The sequence below is a fragment of the Podarcis erhardii genome, assembly GCF_964252035.2.
Source record: "Podarcis erhardii genome assembly, chromosome: 10".
In the NCBI taxonomy this organism is placed as follows: Eukaryota; Metazoa; Chordata; class Lepidosauria; order Squamata; family Lacertidae; genus Podarcis; species Podarcis erhardii.
In genome coordinates this window covers 68,326,557-68,346,375 of record NC_138500.1, presented here as the reverse complement: position 1 = coordinate 68,346,375, position 19,819 = coordinate 68,326,557, and positions in this window count along the sequence as shown.

Sequence of the window (19,819 nt, the reverse complement as noted above, 5' to 3'; positions counted from 1 at the left end):
GACCCCGGGGCTTAGGGATTTTTTCAAAAAAATGTTTTTCTGCCAGTTAAGTTGTCGAGGGCATATTTCTTTTCCTGTGATAAAAAGCCATCTGTTTCGACCGCCAAACATCCCAGGGGAGCATTTGCAACCGTTTGGCACCATTTTTGAGTCAATTGCCGAAAGTCAGATTTTTGATGAAATTGTGACCCCGGGGCTTAAGAATTTTTTTGAAAAAAATCTTTTTCTGACAGCTAAGTTGTAGCGGGCTGATTTCTTTTCCTGTGATAAAAAGCCTTCTGTTTCGACCGCCAAACATCTCAGGGGAGCATTTGCAACCGTTTGGCACCATTTTTGAGTCAATTGGTAAAAGTCAGATTTTTGATGAAATTGTGACCCCGGGGCTTAGGGATTTTTTTAAAAAAAATCTTTTTCTGCCCGTTAAGGATTTTCTGTCCTGTGATAAAAAGCCTTCTGTTTTGACCGCCAAACATCTCAGGGGAGCATTTGCAACCGTTTGGCACCATTTTTGAGTGAATTGCCGAAAGTCAGATTTTTGATGAAATTGTGACCCCGGGGCTTAGGGATTTTTTCAAAAAAAATCTTTTTCTGACAGCTAAGTTGTCGCGGGCTGATTTCTTTTCCTGTGATAAAAAGCCTTCTGTTTCGACCGCCAAACATCTCAGGGGAGCATTTGCAACCGTTTGGCACGATTTTTGAGTGAATTGCCGAAAGTCAGATTTTTGATGAAATTGTGACCCCGGGGCTTAGGGATTTTTTCAAAAAAATCTTTTTCTGACGGCTAAGTTGTCGAGGGCTGATTTCTTTTCCTGTGATAAAAAGCCATCTGTTTCGACCGCCAAACATCTCAGGGGAGCATTTGCAACTGTTTGGCACCATTTTTGAGTCAATTGCCGAAAGTCAGATTTTTGATGAAATTGTGAGCCCGGGGCTTTGGGATTTTTTCAGAAAAATCTTTTTCTGCCGGTTAAGGATTTTCTGTCCTGTGATGAAAAGCCTTCTGTTTTGAATGCGAAACGTTTGAGGGGAGCATTTGCAACCGTTTGGCACCATTTTTGAGTGAATTGCCGAAAGTCAAATTTTTGCTGAAATTGTGACCCCGGGGCTTAGGGATTTTTCCAAAAAAATCTTTTTCTTCCGGTTAAGGATTTCTTTTCCTGTGATAAAAAACCTTCTGTTTCGACTGCCAAAGATTTCAGGGGAGCATTTGCAACCGTTTGGCACCATTTTTGAGTGAATGGCCCAATGTCAGATTTTTGATGAAATTGTGACCCCGGGGCTTAGGGATTTTTTTTAAAAAAATCTTTTTCTGCCGGTTAAGTTGTCGAGGGCTGATTTCTTTTCCTGTGTTAAAAAGCCTACTGTTTCGACCGCCAAACATCTCAGGGGAGCATTTGCAACCGTTTGGCACCATTTTTGAGTCAATTGCCAAAAGTTAGATTTTTGATGAAATTGTGACCCCGGGGCTTAGGGATTTTTTTAAAAAAAATCTTTTTCTGACAGTTAAGTTGTCGAGGGCTGATTTCTTTTCTTGTGATAAAAAGCCTACTGTTTCGACCGCCAAACATCTCAGGGGAGCATTTGCAACCGTTTGGCACCATTTTTGAGTCAATTGCCGAAAGTCAGATTTTTGATGAAATTGTGACCCCGGGGCTTAGGGATTTTTTCAAAAAAATCTTTTTCTGACAGCTAAGTTGTCGCGGGCTGATTTCTTTTCCTGTGATGAAAAGCCTTCTGTTTCGACCGCCAAACGTCTCAGGGGAGCATTTGCAACCGTTTGGCACGATTTTTGAGTGAATTGCCGAAAGTCAGATTTTTGATGAAATTGTGACCCGGGGGCTTAAGATTTTTTTCAAAAAAATCTTTTTCTGACGGCTAAGTTGTCGAGGGCTGATTTCTTTTCCTGTGATAAAAAGCCATCTGTTTCGACCGCCAAACATCTCAGGGGAGCATTTGCAACCGTTTGGCACCATTTTTGAGTCAATTGCCGAAAGTCAGATTTTTGATGAAATTGTGACCCCGGGGCTTAAGATTTTTTTTAAAAAAATCTTTTTCTGCCGGTTAAGGATTTTCTGTCCTGTGATAAAAAGCCTTCTGTTTTGAACGCGAAACGTTTCAGGGGAGCATTTGCAACCATTTGGCACCATTTTTGAGTGAATTGCCGAAAGTCAGATTTCTGATGAAATTGTGACCCCGGGGCTTAGGGATTTTTTCAAAAAAATGCTTTTCTGCCGGTTAAGTTGTCGAGGGCTGATTTCTTTTCCTGTGTTAAAAAGCCTACTGTTTCGACCGCCAAACATCTCAGGGGAGCATTTGCAACCGTTTGGCACCATTTTTGAGTCAATTGCCAAAAGTCAGATTTTTGATGAAATTGTGACCCCGGGGCTTAGGGATTTTTTTTAAAAAAATCTTTTTCTGACAGTTAAGTTGTCGAGGGCTGATTTCTTTTCTTGTGATAAAAAGCCTACTGTTTCGACCGCCAAACGTCTCAGGGGAGCATTTGCAACCGTTTGGCACCATTTTTGAGTCAATTGCCGAAAGTCAGATTTTTGATGAAATTGTGACCCCGGGGCTTAGGGATTTTTTCAAAAAAATCTTTTTCTGACAGCTAAGTTGTCGCGGGCTGATTTCTTTTCCTGTGATAAAAAGCCTTCTGTTTCGACCGCCAAACATCTCAGGGGAGCATTTGCAACCGTTTGGCACGATTTTTGAGTGAATTGCCGAAAGTCAGATTTTTGATGAAATTGTGACCCCGGGGCTTAAGATTTTTTTCAAAAAAATCTTTTTCTGACGGCTAAGTTGTCGAGGGCTGATTTCTTTTCCTGTGATAAAAAGCCTACTGTTTCGACCGCCAAACATCTCAGGGCAGCATTTGCAACCGTTTGGCACCATTTTTGAATCAATTGCCGAAAGTCAGATTTTTGATGAAATTGTGACCCCGGGGCTTAAGAATTTTTTCAAAAAAATATTTTTCTGACAGCTAAGTTGTCGAGGGCATATTTCTTTTCCTGTGATAAAAAGCCTTCTGTTTCGACTGCCAAACATCTCAGGGGAGCATTTGCAACCGTTTGGCACCATTTTGGAGTCAATTGCCGAAAGTCAGATTTTTGATGAAATTGTGAGCCCGGGGCTTAGGGATTTTTTTAAAAAAAATCTTTTTCTGCCGGTTAAGGATTTTCTGTCCTGTGATAAAAAGCCTTCTGTTTTGAACGCGAAACGTTTCAGGGGAGCATTTGCAACCATTTGGCACCATTTTTGAGTGAATTGCCGAAAGTCAGATTTCTGATGAAATTGTGACCCCGGGGCTTAGGGATTTTTTCAAAAAAATGCTTTTCTGCCGGTTAAGTTGTCGAGGGCTGATTTCTTTTCCTGTGTTAAAAAGCCTACTGTTTCGACCGCCAAACATCTCAGGGGAGCATTTGCAACCGTTTGGCACCATTTTTGAGTCAATTGCCAAAAGTCAGATTTTTGATGAAATTGTGACCCCGGGGCTTAGGGATTTTTTTAAAAAAAATCTTTTTCTGACAGTTAAGTTGTCGAGGGCTGATTTCTTTTCTTGTGATAAAAAGCCTTCTGTTTTGACCGCCAAACATCTCAGGGGAGCATTTGCAACCGTTTGGCACCATTTTTGAGTGAATTGCCGAAAGTCAGATTTTTGATGAAATTGTGACCCCGGGGCTTAGGGATTTTTTCAAAAAAATCTTTTTCTGACAGCTAAGTTGTCGCGGGCTGATTTCTTTTCCTGTGATAAAAAGCCTTCTGTTTCGACCGCCAAACATCTCAGGGGAGCATTTGCAACCGTTTGGCACCATTTTTGAGTGAATTGCCGAAAGTCAGATTTTTGATGAAATTGTGACCCCGGGGCTTAAGATTTTTTTCAAAAAAATCTTTTTCTGACGGCTAAGTTGTCGAGGGCATATTTCTTTTCCTGTGATAAAAAGCCTTCTGTTTCGACCGCCAAACATCTCAGGGGAGCATTTGCAACCGTTTGGCACCATTTTTGAGTGAATTGCCGAAAGTCAGATTTTTGATGAAATTGTGACCCCGGGGCTTAAGAATTTTTTCAAAAAAATATTTTTCTGACAGCTAAGTTGTCGAGGGCATATTTCTTTTCCTGTGATAAAAAGCCTTCTGTTTCGACCGCCAAACATCTCAGGGGAACATTTGCAACCGTTTGGCACCATTTTTGAGTGAATTGCCGAAAGTCAGATTTTTGATGAAATTGTGAGCCCGGGGCTTAGGGATTTTTTTAAAAAAAATCTTTTTCTGCCGGTTAAGGATTTTCTGTCCTGTGATGAAAAGCCTTCTGTTTTGACCGCGAAACGTTTCAGGGGAGCATTTGCAACCATTTGGCACCATTTTTGAGTGAATTGCCGAAAGTCAGATTTCTGATGAAATTTTGACCCCGGGGCTTAGGGATTTTTTCAAAAAAATGTTTTTTGTCCGGTGAAGTTGTCGAGGGCATATTTCTTTTCCTGTGATAAAAAGCCTTCTGTTTCGACCGCCAAACATCTCAGGGGAGCATTTGCAACCGTTTGGCACCATTTTTGAGTGAACTGCCGAAAGTCAGATTTTTGATGAAATTGTGAGCCCGGGGCTTAGGGATTTTTTTAAAAAAAATCTTTTTCTGCCGGTTAAGGATTTTCTGTCCTGTGATAAAAAGCCTTCTGTTTTGACCGCGAAACGTTTCAGGGGAGCATTTGCAACCGTTTGGCACCATTTTTGAGTGAATTGCCGAAAGTCAGATTTCTGATGAAATTTTGACCCCGGGGCTTAGGGATTTTTTCAAAAAAATGTTTTTCTGCCGGTTAAGTTGTCGAGGGCTGATTTCTTTTCCTGTGATAAAAAGCCATCTGTTTAGACCGCCAAACATCCCAGGGGAGCATTTGCAACCGTTTGGCACCATTTTTGAGTCAACTGCCGAAAGTCAGATTTCTGATGAAATTGTGACCCCGGGGCTTAGGGGTTTTTTCAAAAAATGTTTTTCTGCCGGTTAAGTTGTCGCGGGCTGATTTCTTTTCTTGTGATAAAAAGCCGTCTGTTTCGACCGCCAAACATCTCAGGGGAGCATTTGCAACCGTTTGGCACCATTTTTGAGTCAATTGCCGAAAGTCAGATTTCTGATGAAATTGTGACCCCGGGGCTTAGGGGTTTTTTCAAAAAATGTTTTTCTGCCGGTTAAGTTGTCGCGGGCTGATTTCTTTTCTTGTGATAAAAAGCCTTCTGTTTCGACCGCCAAACATCTCAGGGGAGCATTTGCAACCGTTTGGCACCATTTTTGAGTGAATTGCCGAAAGTCAGATTTTTGATGAAATTGTGACCCCGGGGCTTAGGGATTTTTTCAAAAAAATCTTTTTCTGACAGCTAAGTTGTCGCGGGCTGATTTCTTTTCCTGTGATAAAAAGCCTTCTGTTTCGACCGCCAAACATCTCAGGGGAGCATTTGCAACCGTTTGGCACCATTTTTGAGTGAACTGCCGAAAGTCAGATTTTTGATGAAATTGTGAGCCCGGGGCTTAAGAATTTTTTCAAAAAAATATTTTTCTGACAGCTAAGTTGTCGAGGGCTGATTTCTTTTCCTGTGATAAAAAGCCTTCTGTTTCGACCGCCAAACATCTCAGGGGAGCATTTGCAACCGTTTGGAACCATTTTTGAGTGAATTGCCGAAAGTCAGATTTTTGATGAAATTGTGACCCCGGGGCTTAAGAATTTTTTCAAAAAAATCTTTTTCTGACAGCTAAGTTGTCGCGGTCTGATTTCTTTTCCTGTGATAAAAAGCCTTCTGTTTCGACCGCCAAACATCCCACGGGAGCATTTGCAACCGTTTGGCACCATTTTTGAGTGAATTGCCGAAAGTCAGATTTTTGATGAAATTGTGACCCCGGGGCTTAAGAATTTTTTCAAAAAAATCTTTTTCTGACAGCTAAGTTGTCGAGGGCTGATTTCTTTTCCTGTGATAAAAAGCCTACTGTTTCGACCGCCAAACATCTCAGGGGAGCATTTGCAACCGTTTGGCACCATTTTTGAGTCAATTGCCGAAAGTCAGATTTTTGATGAAATTGTGACCCCGGGGCTTCAGAATTTTTTCAAAAAAATCTTTTTCTGACAGCTAAGTTGTCGAGGGCATATTTCTTTTCCTGTGATAAAAAGCCTTCTGTTTCGACCGCCAAACATCTCAGGGGAGCATTTGCAACTGTTTGGCGCCATTTTTGAGTGAATTGCCGAAAGTCACATTTTTGCTGAAATTGTGACCCCGGGGCTTAGGGATTTTTCCAAAAAAATCTTTTTCTTCCGGTTAAGGATTTCTTTTCCTGTGATAAAAAACCTTCTGTTTCGACTGCCAAAGATTTCAGGGGAGCATTTGCAACCGTTTGGCACCATTTTTGAGTGAATGGCCCAATGTCAGATTTTTGATGAAATTGTGACCCCGGGGCTTAGGGATTTTTTTTAAAAAAATCTTTTTCTGCCGGTTAAGTTGTCGAGGGCTGATTTCTTTTCCTGTGTTAAAAAGCCTACTGTTTCGACCGCCAAACATCTCAGGGGAGCATTTGCAACCGTTTGGCACCATTTTTGAGTCAATTGCCAAAAGTCAGATTTTTGATGAAATTGTGACCCCGGGGCTTAGGGATTTTTTTTAAAAAAATCTTTTTCTGACAGTTAAGTTGTCGAGGGCTGATTTCTTTTCTTGTGATAAAAAGCCTTCTGTTTTGACCGCCAAACATCTCAGGGGAGCATTTGCAACGGTTTGGCACCATTTTTGAGTCAATTGCCGAAAGTCAGATTTTTGATGAAATTGTGACCCCGGGGCTTAGGGATTTTTTCAAAAAAATCTTTTTCTGACGGCTAAGTTGTCGAGGGCTGATTTCTTTTCCTGTGATAAAAAGCCTACTGTTTCGACCGCCAAACATCTCAGGGCAGCATTTGCAACCGTTTGGCACCATTTTTGAGTGAATTGCCGAAAGTCAGATTTTTGATGAAATTGTGACCCCGGGGCTTAAGAATTTTTTTTAAAAAAATCTTTTTCTGCCGGTTAAGGATTTTCTGTCCTGTGATAAAAAGCCTTCTGTTTTGACCGCGAAACGTTTCAGGGGAGCATTTGCAACCATTTGGCACCATTTTTGAGTGAATTGCCGAAAGTCAGATTTCTGATGAAATTTTGACCCCGGGGCTTAGGGATTTTTTCAAAAAAATCTTTTTCTGCCGGTTAAGTTGTCGAGGGCTGATTTCTTTTCCTGTGATAAAAAGCCATCTGTTTCGACCGCCAAACAATCCAGGGGAGCATTTGCAACCGTTTGGCACCATTTTTGAGTCAACTGCCGAAAGTCAGATTTTTGATGAAATTGTGACCCCGGGGCTTAAGAATTTTTTCAAAAAAATCTTTTTCTGACAGCTAAGTTGTAGCGGGCTGATTTCTTTTCCTGTGATAAAAAGCCTTCTGTTTCGACCGCCAAACATCTCAGGGGAGCATTTGCAACCGTTTGGCACCATTTTTGAGTGAATTGCCGAAAGTCAGATTTTTGATGAAATTGTGAGCTCGGGGCTTAGGCATTTTTTTAAAAAAATCTTTTTCTGCCGCTTAAGGATTTTCTGTCCTGTGATAAAAAGCCTTCTGTTTTGAACGCGAAACGTTTCAGGGGAGCATTTGCAACCATTTGGCACCATTTTTGAGTGAATTGCCGAAAGTCAGATTTCTGATGAAATTGTGACCCCGGGGCTTAGGGATTTTTTCAAAAAAATGTTTTTCTGCCGGTTAAGTTGTCGAGGGCTGATTTCTTTTCCTGTGTTAAAAAGCCTACTGTTTCGACCGCCAAACATCTCAGGGGAGCATTTGCAACCGTTTGGCACCATTTTTGAGTCAATTGCCAAAAGTCAGATTTTTGATGAAATTGTGACCCCGGGGCTTAGGGATTTTTTCAAAAAAATCTTTTTCTGACAGCTAACTTGTCGAGGGCTGATTTCTTTTCCTGTGATAAAAAGCCTACTGTTTCGACCGCCAAACATCCCACGGGAGCATTTGCAACCGTTTGGCACCATTTTTGAGTGAATTGCCGAAAGTCAGATTTTTGATGAAATTGTGACCCCGGGGCTTAAGAATTTTTTCAAAAAAATCTTTTTCTGACAGCTAAGTTGTCGAGGGCTGATTTCTTTTCCTGTGATAAAAAGCCTACTGTTTCGACCGCCAAACATCTCAGGGGAGCATTTGCAACCGTTTGGCACCATTTTTGAGTCAATTGCCGAAAGTCAGATTTTTGATGAAATTGTGACCCCGGGGCTTCAGAATTTTTTCAAAAAAATCTTTTTCTGACAGCTAAGTTGTCGAGGGCATATTTCTTTTCCTGTGATAAAAAGCCTTCTGTTTCGACCGCCAAACATCTCAGGGGAGCATTTGCAACTGTTTGGCGCCATTTTTGAGTGAATTGCCGAAAGTCACATTTTTGCTGAAATTGTGACCCCGGGGCTTAGGGATTTTTCCAAAAAAATCTTTTTCTTCCGGTTAAGGATTTCTTTTCCTGTGATAAAAAACCTTCTGTTTCGACTGCCAAAGATTTCAGGGGAGCATTTGCAACCGTTTGGCACCATTTTTGAGTGAATGGCCCAATGTCAGATTTTTGATGAAATTGTGACCCCGGGGCTTAGGGATTTTTTTTAAAAAAATCTTTTTCTGCCGGTTAAGTTGTCGAGGGCTGATTTCTTTTCCTGTGTTAAAAAGCCTACTGTTTCGACCGCCAAACATCTCAGGGGAGCATTTGCAACCGTTTGGCACCATTTTTGAGTCAATTGCCAAAAGTCAGATTTTTGATGAAATTGTGACCCCGGGGCTTAGGGATTTTTTTTAAAAAAATCTTTTTCTGACAGTTAAGTTGTCGAGGGCTGATTTCTTTTCTTGTGATAAAAAGCCTTCTGTTTTGACCGCCAAACATCTCAGGGGAGCATTTGCAACGGTTTGGCACCATTTTTGAGTCAATTGCCGAAAGTCAGATTTTTGATATAATTGTGACCCCGGGGCTTAGGGATTTTTTCAAAAAAATCTTTTTCTGACGGCTAAGTTGTCGAGGGCTGATTTCTTTTCCTGTGATAAAAAGCCTACTGTTTCGACCGCCAAACATCTCAGGGCAGCATTTGCAACCGTTTGGCACCATTTTTGAGTGAATTGCCGAAAGTCAGATTTTTGATGAAATTGTGACCCCGGGGCTTAAGAATTTTTTTTAAAAAAATCTTTTTCTGCCGGTTAAGGATTTTCTGTCCTGTGATAAAAAGCCTTCTGTTTTGACCGCGAAACGTTTCAGGGGAGCATTTGCAACCATTTGGCACCATTTTTGAGTGAATTGCCGAAAGTCAGATTTCTGATGAAATTTTGACCCCGGGGCTTAGGGATTTTTTCAAAAAAATCTTTTTCTGCCGGTTAAGTTGTCGAGGGCTGATTTCTTTTCCTGTGATAAAAAGCCATCTGTTTCGACCGCCAAACATCCCAGGGGAGCATTTGCAACCGTTTGGCACCATTTTTGAGTCAACTGCCGAAAGTCAGATTTTTGATGAAATTGTGACCCCGGGGCTTAAGAATTTTTTCAAAAAAATCTTTTTCTGACAGCTAAGTTGTAGCGGGCTGATTTCTTTTCCTGTGATAAAAAGCCTTCTGTTTCGACCGCCAAACATCTCAGGGGAGCATTTGCAACCGTTTGGCACCATTTTTGAGTGAATTGCCGAAAGTCAGATTTTTGATGAAATTGTGAGCTCGGGGCTTAGGCATTTTTTTAAAAAAATCTTTTTCTGCCGCTTAAGGATTTTCTGTCCTGTGATAAAAAGCCTTCTGTTTTGAACGCGAAACGTTTCAGGGGAGCATTTGCAACCATTTGGCACCATTTTTGAGTGAATTGCCGAAAGTCAGATTTTTGATGAAATTGTGAGCCCGGGGCTTAAGAATTTTTTCAAAAAAATATTTTTCTGACAGCTAAGTTGTCGAGGGCTGATTTCTTTTCCTGTGATAAAAAGCCTTCTGTTTCGACCGCCAAACATCTCAGGGGAGCATTTGCAACCGTTTGGAACCATTTTTGAGTGAATTGCCGAAAGTCAGATTTTTGATGAAATTGTGACCCCGGGGCTTAAGAATTTTTTCAAAAAAATCTTTTTCTGACAGCTAAGTTGTCGCGGTCTGATTTCTTTTCCTGTGATAAAAAGCCTTCTGTTTCGACCGCCAAACATCCCACGGGAGCATTTGCAACCGTTTGGCACCATTTTTGAGTGAATTGCCGAAAGTCAGATTTTTGATGAAATTGTGACCCCGGGGCTTAAGAATTTTTTCAAAAAAATCTTTTTCTGACAGCTAAGTTGTCGAGGGCTGATTTCTTTTCCTGTGATAAAAAGCCTACTGTTTCGACCGCCAAACATCTCAGGGGAGCATTTGCAACCGTTTGGCACCATTTTTGAGTCAATTGCCGAAAGTCAGATTTTTGATGAAATTGTGACCCCGGGGCTTCAGAATTTTTTCAAAAAAATCTTTTTCTGACAGCTAAGTTGTCGAGGGCATATTTCTTTTCCTGTGATAAAAAGCCTTCTGTTTCGACCGCCAAACATCTCAGGGGAGCATTTGCAACTGTTTGGCGCCATTTTTGAGTGAATTGCCGAAAGTCACATTTTTGCTGAAATTGTGACCCCGGGGCTTAGGGATTTTTCCAAAAAAATCTTTTTCTTCCGGTTAAGGATTTCTTTTCCTGTGATAAAAAACCTTCTGTTTCGACTGCCAAAGATTTCAGGGGAGCATTTGCAACCGTTTGGCACCATTTTTGAGTGAATGGCCCAATGTCAGATTTTTGATGAAATTGTGACCCCGGGGCTTAGGGATTTTTTTTAAAAAAATCTTTTTCTGCCGGTTAAGTTGTCGAGGGCTGATTTCTTTTCCTGTGTTAAAAAGCCTACTGTTTCGACCGCCAAACATCTCAGGGGAGCATTTGCAACCGTTTGGCACCATTTTTGAGTCAATTGCCAAAAGTCAGATTTTTGATGAAATTGTGACCCCGGGGCTTAGGGATTTTTTTTAAAAAAATCTTTTTCTGACAGTTAAGTTGTCGAGGGCTGATTTCTTTTCTTGTGATAAAAAGCCTTCTGTTTTGACCGCCAAACATCTCAGGGGAGCATTTGCAACGGTTTGGCACCATTTTTGAGTCAATTGCCGAAAGTCAGATTTTTGATGAAATTGTGACCCCGGGGCTTAGGGATTTTTTCAAAAAAATCTTTTTCTGACGGCTAAGTTGTCGAGGGCTGATTTCTTTTCCTGTGATAAAAAGCCTACTGTTTCGACCGCCAAACATCTCAGGGCAGCATTTGCAACCGTTTGGCACCATTTTTGAGTGAATTGCCGAAAGTCAGATTTTTGATGAAATTGTGACCCCGGGGCTTAAGAATTTTTTTTAAAAAAATCTTTTTCTGCCGGTTAAGGATTTTCTGTCCTGTGATAAAAAGCCTTCTGTTTTGACCGCGAAACGTTTCAGGGGAGCATTTGCAACCATTTGGCACCATTTTTGAGTGAATTGCCGAAAGTCAGATTTCTGATGAAATTTTGACCCCGGGGCTTAGGGATTTTTTCAAAAAAATCTTTTTCTGCCGGTTAAGTTGTCGAGGGCTGATTTCTTTTCCTGTGATAAAAAGCCATCTGTTTCGACCGCCAAACAATCCAGGGGAGCATTTGCAACCGTTTGGCACCATTTTTGAGTCAACTGCCGAAAGTCAGATTTTTGATGAAATTGTGACCCCGGGGCTTAAGAATTTTTTCAAAAAAATCTTTTTCTGACAGCTAAGTTGTAGCGGGCTGATTTCTTTTCCTGTGATAAAAAGCCTTCTGTTTCGACCGCCAAACATCTCAGGGGAGCATTTGCAACCGTTTGGCACCATTTTTGAGTGAATTGCCGAAAGTCAGATTTTTGATGAAATTGTGAGCTCGGGGCTTAGGCATTTTTTTAAAAAAATCTTTTTCTGCCGCTTAAGGATTTTCTGTCCTGTGATAAAAAGCCTTCTGTTTTGAACGCGAAACGTTTCAGGGGAGCATTTGCAACCATTTGGCACCATTTTTGAGTGAATTGCCGAAAGTCAGATTTCTGATGAAATTGTGACCCCGGGGCTTAGGGATTTTTTCAAAAAAATGTTTTTCTGCCGGTTAAGTTGTCGAGGGCTGATTTCTTTTCCTGTGTTAAAAAGCCTACTGTTTCGACCGCCAAACATCTCAGGGGAGCATTTGCAACCGTTTGGCACCATTTTTGAGTCAATTGCCAAAAGTCAGATTTTTGATGAAATTGTGACCCCGGGGCTTAGGGATTTTTTCAAAAAAATCTTTTTCTGACAGCTAAGTTGTCGAGGGCTGATTTCTTTTCCTGTGATAAAAAGCCTACTGTTTCGACCGCCAAACATCCCACGGGAGCATTTGCAACCGTTTGGCACCATTTTTGAGTGAATTGCCGAAAGTCAGATTTTTGATGAAATTGTGACCCCGGGGCTTAAGAATTTTTTCAAAAAAATCTTTTTCTGACAGCTAAGTTGTCGAGGGCTGATTTCTTTTCCTGTGATAAAAAGCCTACTGTTTCGACCGCCAAACATCTCAGGGGAGCATTTGCAACCGTTTGGCACCATTTTTGAGTCAATTGCCGAAAGTCAGATTTTTGATGAAATTGTGACCCCGGGGCTTCAGAATTTTTTCAAAAAAATCTTTTTCTGACAGCTAAGTTGTCGAGGGCATATTTCTTTTCCTGTGATAAAAAGCCTTCTGTTTCGACCGCCAAACATCTCAGGGGAGCATTTGCAACTGTTTGGCGCCATTTTTGAGTGAATTGCCGAAAGTCACATTTTTGCTGAAATTGTGACCCCGGGGCTTAGGGATTTTTCCAAAAAAATCTTTTTCTTCCGGTTAAGGATTTCTTTTCCTGTGATAAAAAACCTTCTGTTTCGACTGCCAAAGATTTCAGGGGAGCATTTGCAACCGTTTGGCACCATTTTTGAGTGAATGGCCCAATGTCAGATTTTTGATGAAATTGTGACCCCGGGGCTTAGGGATTTTTTTTAAAAAAATCTTTTTCTGCCGGTTAAGTTGTCGAGGGCTGATTTCTTTTCCTGTGTTAAAAAGCCTACTGTTTCGACCGCCAAACATCTCAGGGGAGCATTTGCAACCGTTTGGCACCATTTTTGAGTCAATTGCCAAAAGTCAGATTTTTGATGAAATTGTGACCCCGGGGCTTAGGGATTTTTTTTAAAAAAATCTTTTTCTGACAGTTAAGTTGTCGAGGGCTGATTTCTTTTCTTGTGATAAAAAGCCTTCTGTTTTGACCGCCAAACATCTCAGGGGAGCATTTGCAACGGTTTGGCACCATTTTTGAGTCAATTGCCGAAAGTCAGATTTTTGATATAATTGTGACCCCGGGGCTTAGGGATTTTTTCAAAAAAATCTTTTTCTGACGGCTAAGTTGTCGAGGGCTGATTTCTTTTCCTGTGATAAAAAGCCTACTGTTTCGACCGCCAAACATCTCAGGGCAGCATTTGCAACCGTTTGGCACCATTTTTGAGTGAATTGCCGAAAGTCAGATTTTTGATGAAATTGTGACCCCGGGGCTTAAGAATTTTTTTTAAAAAAATCTTTTTCTGCCGGTTAAGGATTTTCTGTCCTGTGATAAAAAGCCTTCTGTTTTGACCGCGAAACGTTTCAGGGGAGCATTTGCAACCATTTGGCACCATTTTTGAGTGAATTGCCGAAAGTCAGATTTCTGATGAAATTTTGACCCCGGGGCTTAGGGATTTTTTCAAAAAAATCTTTTTCTGCCGGTTAAGTTGTCGAGGGCTGATTTCTTTTCCTGTGATAAAAAGCCATCTGTTTCGACCGCCAAACATCCCAGGGGAGCATTTGCAACCGTTTGGCACCATTTTTGAGTCAACTGCCGAAAGTCAGATTTTTGATGAAATTGTGACCCCGGGGCTTAAGAATTTTTTCAAAAAAATCTTTTTCTGACAGCTAAGTTGTAGCGGGCTGATTTCTTTTCCTGTGATAAAAAGCCTTCTGTTTCGACCGCCAAACATCTCAGGGGAGCATTTGCAACCGTTTGGCACCATTTTTGAGTGAATTGCCGAAAGTCAGATTTTTGATGAAATTGTGAGCTCGGGGCTTAGGCATTTTTTTAAAAAAATCTTTTTCTGCCGCTTAAGGATTTTCTGTCCTGTGATAAAAAGCCTTCTGTTTTGAACGCGAAACGTTTCAGGGGAGCATTTGCAACCATTTGGCACCATTTTTGAGTGAATTGCCGAAAGTCAGATTTCTGATGAAATTGTGACCCCGGGGCTTAGGGATTTTTTCAAAAAAATGTTTTTCTGCCGGTTAAGTTGTCGAGGGCTGATTTCTTTTCCTGTGTTAAAAAGCCTACTGTTTCGACCGCCAAACATCTCAGGGGAGCATTTGCAACCGTTTGGCACCATTTTTGAGTCAATTGCCAAAAGTCAGATTTTTGATGAAATTGTGACCCCGGGGCTTAGGGATTTTTTTAAAAAAAATCTTTTTCTGACAGTTAAGTTGTCGAGGGCTGATTTCTTTTCTTGTGATACAAAGCCTTCTGTTTTGACCGCCAAACATCTCAGGGGAGCATTTGCAACCGTTTGGCACCATTTTTGAGTGAATTGCCGAAAGTCAGATTTTTGATGAAATTGTGACCCCGGGGCTTAGGGATTTTTTCAAAAAAATCTTTTTCTGACAGCTAAGTTGTCGCGGGCTGATTTCTTTTCCTGTGATAAAAAGCCTTCTGTTTCGAGCGCCAAACATCTCAGGGGAGCATTTGCAACCGTTTGGCACGATTTTTGAGTGAATTGCCGAAAGTCAGATTTTTGATGAAATTGTGACCCCGGGGCTTAAGATTTTTTTCAAAAAAATCTTTTTCTGACGGCTAAGTTGTCGAGGGCATATTTCTTTTCCTGTGATAAAAAGCCTTCTCTTTCGACCGCCAAACATCTCAGGGGAGCATTTGCAACCGTTTGGCACCATTTTTGAGTGAATTGCCGAAAGTCAGATTTTTGATGAAATTGTGAGCCCGGGGCTTAGGGATTTTTTTTAAAAAAATCTTTTTCTGCCGGTTAAGGATTTTCTGTCCTGTGATAAAAAGCCTTCTGTTTTGACCGCGAAACGTTTCAGGGGAGCATTTGCAACCATTTGGCACCATTTTTGAGTGAACTGCCGAAAGTCAGATTTCTGATGAAATTTTGACCCCGGGGCTTAGGGATTTTTTCAAAAAAATGTTTTTCTGCCGGTTAAGTTGTCGCGGGCTGATTTCTTTTCTTGTGATAAAAAGCCTTCTGTTTCGACCGCCAAACATCTCAGGGGAGCATTTGCAACCGTTTGGCACCATTTTTGAGTGAACTGCCGAAAGTCAGATTTTTGATGAAATTGTGACCCCGGGGCTTAAGAATTTTTTCAAAAAAATATTTTTCTGCCGGTTAAGTTGTCGCGGGCTGATTTCTTTTCTTGTGATAAAAAGCCTTCTGTTTCGACCGCCAAACATCTCAGGGGAGCATTTGCAACCGTTTGGAACCATTTTTGAGTGAATTGCCGAAAGTCAGATTTTTGATGAAATTGTGAGCCCGGGGCTTAGGGATTTTTTTTAAAAAAATCTTTTTCTGCCGGTTAAGGATTTTCTGTCCTGTGATGAAAAGCCTTCTGTTTTGACCGCGAAACGTTTCAGGGGAGCATTTGCAACCGTTTGGCACCATTTTTGAGTGAATTGCCGAAAGTCAGATTTCTGATGAAATTTTGACCCCGGGGCTTAGGGATTTTTTCAAAAAAATGTTTTTTGTCCGGTGAAGTTGTCGAGGGCTGATTTCTTTTCCTGTGATAAAAAGCCATCTGTTTCGACCGCCAAACATCCCACGGGAGCATTTGCAACCGTTTGGCACCATTTTTGAGTGAATTGCCGAAAGTCAGATTTTTGATGAAATTGTGACCCCGGGGCTTAAGAATTTTTTCAAAAAAATCTTTTTCTGATGGCTAAGTTGTCGAGGGCTGATTTCTTTTCCTGTGATAAAAAGCCTACTGTTTCGACCGCCAAACATCTCAGGGGAGCATTTGCAACCGTTTGGCACCATTTTTGAGTCAATTGCCGAAAGTCAGATTTTTGATGAAATTGTGACCCCGGGGCTTAAGAATTTTTTCAAAAAAATCTTTTTCTGACAGCTAAGTTGTCGAGAGCATATTTCTTTTCCTGTGATAAAAAGCCTTCTGTTTCGACCGCCAAACATCTCAGGGGAGCATTTGCAACTGTTTGGCGCCATTTTTGAGTGAATTGCCGAAAGTCACATTTTTGCTGAAATTGTGACCCCGGGGCTTAGGGATTTTTCCAAAAAAATCTTTTTCTTCCGGTTAAGGATTTCTTTTCCTGTGATAAAAAACCTTCTGTTTCGACTGCCAAAGATTTCAGGGGAGCATTTGCAACCGTTTGGCACCATTTTTGAGTGAATGGCCCAATGTCAGATTTTTGATGAAATTGTGACCCCGGGGCTTAGGGATTTTTTTAAAAAAAATCTTTTTCTGCCGGTTAAGTTGTCGAGGGCTGATTTCTTTTCCTGTGTTAAAAAGCCTACTGTTTCGACCGCCAAACATCTCAGGGGAGCATTTGCAACCGTTTGGCACCATTTTTGAGTCAATTGCCAAAAGTCAGATTTTTGATGAAATTGTGACCCCGGGGCTTAGGGATTTTTTTAAAAAAAATCTTTTTCTGACAGTTAAGTTGTCGAGGGCTGATTTCTTTTCTTGTGATAAAAAGCCTTCTGTTTTGACCGCCAAACATCTCAGGGGAGCATTTGCAACGGTTTGGCACCATTTTTGAGTCAATTGCCGAAAGTCAGATTTTTGATGAAATTGTGACCCCGGGGCTTAGGGATTTTTTCAAAAAAATCTTTTTCTGACGGCTAAGTTGTCGAGGGCTGATTTCTTTTCCTGTGATAAAAAGCCTACTGTTTCGACCGCCAAACATCTCAGGGCAGCATTTGCAACCGTTTGGCACCATTTTTGAATCAATTGCCGAAAGTCAGATTTTTGATGAAATTGTGACCCCGGGGCTTAAGAATTTTTTTTAAAAAAATCTTTTTCTGCCGGTTAAGGATTTTCTGTCCTGTGATAAAAAGCCTTCTGTTTTGACCGCGAAACGTTTCAGGGGAGCATTTGCAACCATTTGGCACCATTTTTGAGTGAATTGCCGAAAGTCAGATTTCTGATGAAATTTTGACCCCGGGGCTTAGGGATTTTTTCAAAAAAATCTTTTTCTGCCGGTTAAGTTGTCGAGGGCTGATTTCTTTTCCTGTGATAAAAAGCCATCTGTTTCGACCGCCAAACATCCCAGGGGAGCATTTGCAACCGTTTGGCACCATTTTTGAGTCAACTGCCGAAAGTCAGATTTTTGATGAAATTGTGACCCCGGGGCTTAAGAATTTTTTCAAAAAAATCTTTTTCTGACAGCTAAGTTGTAGCGGGCTGATTTCTTTTCCTGTGATAAAAAGCCTTCTGTTTCGACCGCCAAACATCTCAGGGGAGCATTTGCAACCGTTTGGAACCATTTTTGAGTGAATTGCCGAAAGTCAGATTTTTGATGAAATTGTGAGCCCGGGGCTTAGGGATTTTTTTTAAAAAAATCTTTTTCTGCCGGTTAAGGATTTTCTGTCCTGTGATGAAAAGCCTTCTGTTTTGACCGCGAAACGTTTCAGGGGAGCATTTGCAACCGTTTGGCACCATTTTTGAGTGAATTGCCGAAAGTCAGATTTCTGATGAAATTTTGACCCCGGGGCTTAGGGATTTTTTCAAAAAAATGTTTTTTGTCCGGTGAAGTTGTCGAGGGCTGATTTCTTTTCCTGTGATAAAAAGCCATCTGTTTCGACCGCCAAACATCCCACGGGAGCATTTGCAACCGTTTGGCACCATTTTTGAGTGAATTGCCGAAAGTCAGATTTTTGATGAAATTGTGACCCCGGGGCTTAAGAATTTTTTCAAAAAAATCTTTTTCTGATGGCTAAGTTGTCGAGGGCTGATTTCTTTTCCTGTGATAAAAAGCCTACTGTTTCGACCGCCAAACATCTCAGGGGAGCATTTGCAACCGTTTGGCACCATTTTTGAGTCAATTGCCGAAAGTCAGATTTTTGATGAAATTGTGACCCCGGGGCTTAAGAATTTTTTCAAAAAAATCTTTTTCTGACAGCTAAGTTGTCGAGAGCATATTTCTTTTCCTGTGATAAAAAGCCTTCTGTTTCGACCGCCAAACATCTCAGGGGAGCATTTGCAACTGTTTGGCGCCATTTTTGAGTGAATTGCCGAAAGTCACATTTTTGCTGAAATTGTGACCCCGGGGCTTAGGGATTTTTCCAAAAAAATCTTTTTCTTCCGGTTAAGGATTTCTTTTCCTGTGATAAAAAACCTTCTGTTTCGACTGCCAAAGATTTCAGGGGAGCATTTGCAACCGTTTGGCACCATTTTTGAGTGAATGGCCCAATGTCAGATTTTTGATGAAATTGTGACCCCGGGGCTTAGGGATTTTTTTTAAAAAAATCTTTTTCTGCCGGTTAAGTTGTCGAGGGCTGATTTCTTTTCCTGTGTTAAAAAGCCTACTGTTTCGACCGCCAAACATCTCAGGGGAGCATTTGCAACCGTTTGGCACCATTTTTGAGTCAATTGCCAAAAGTCAGATTTTTGATGAAATTGTGACCCCGGGGCTTAGGGATTTTTTTAAAAAAAATCTTTTTCTGACAGTTAAGTTGTCGAGGGCTGATTTCTTTTCTTGTGATAAAAAGCCTTCTGTTTTGACCGCCAAACATCTCAGGGGAGCATTTGCAATGGTTTGGCACCATTTTTGAGTCAATTGCCGAAAGTCAGATTTTTGATGAAATTGTGACCCCGGGGCTTAGGGATTTTTTCAAAAAAATCTTTTTCTGACGGCTAAGTTGTCGAGGGCTGATTTCTTTTCCTGTGATAAAAAGCCTACTGTTTCGACCGCCAAACATCTCAGGGCAGCATTTGCAACCGTTTGGCACCATTTTTGAATCAATTGCCGAAAGTCAGATTTTTGATGAAATTGTGACCCCGGGGCTTAAGAATTTTTTTTAAAAAAATCTTTTTCTGCCGGTTAAGGATTTTCTGTCCTGTGATAAAAAGCCTTCTGTTTTGACCGCGAAACGTTTCAGGGGAGCATTTGCAACCATTTGGCACCATTTTTGAGTGAATTGCCGAAAGTCAGATTTCTGATGAAATTTTGACCCCGGGGCTTAGGGATTTTTTCAAAAAAATCTTTTTCTGCCGGTTAAGTTGTCGAGGGCTGATTTCTTTTCCTGTGATAAAAAGCCATCTGTTTCGACCGCCAAACATCCCAGGGGAGCATTTGCAACCGTTTGGCACCATTTTTGAGTCAACTGCCGAAAGTCAGATTTTTGATGAAATTGTGACCCCGGGGCTTAAGAATTTTTTCAAAAAAATCTTTTTCTGACAGCTAAGTTGTAGCGGGCTGATTTCTTTTCCTGTGATAAAAAGCCTTCTGTTTCGACCGCCAAACATCTCAGGGGAGCATTTGCAACCGTTTGGCACCATTTTTGAGTGAATTGCCGAAAGTCAGATTTTTGATGAAATTGTGAGCTCGGGGCTTAGGCATTTTTTTAAAAAAAACATTTTCTGCCGGTTAAGGATTTTCTGTCCTGTGATAAAAAGCCTTCTGTTTTGAACGCGAAACGTTTCAGGGGAGCATTTGCAACCATTTGGCACCATTTTTGAGTGAATTGCCGAAAGTCAGATTTCTGATGAAATTGTGACCCCGGGGCTTAGGGATTTTTTC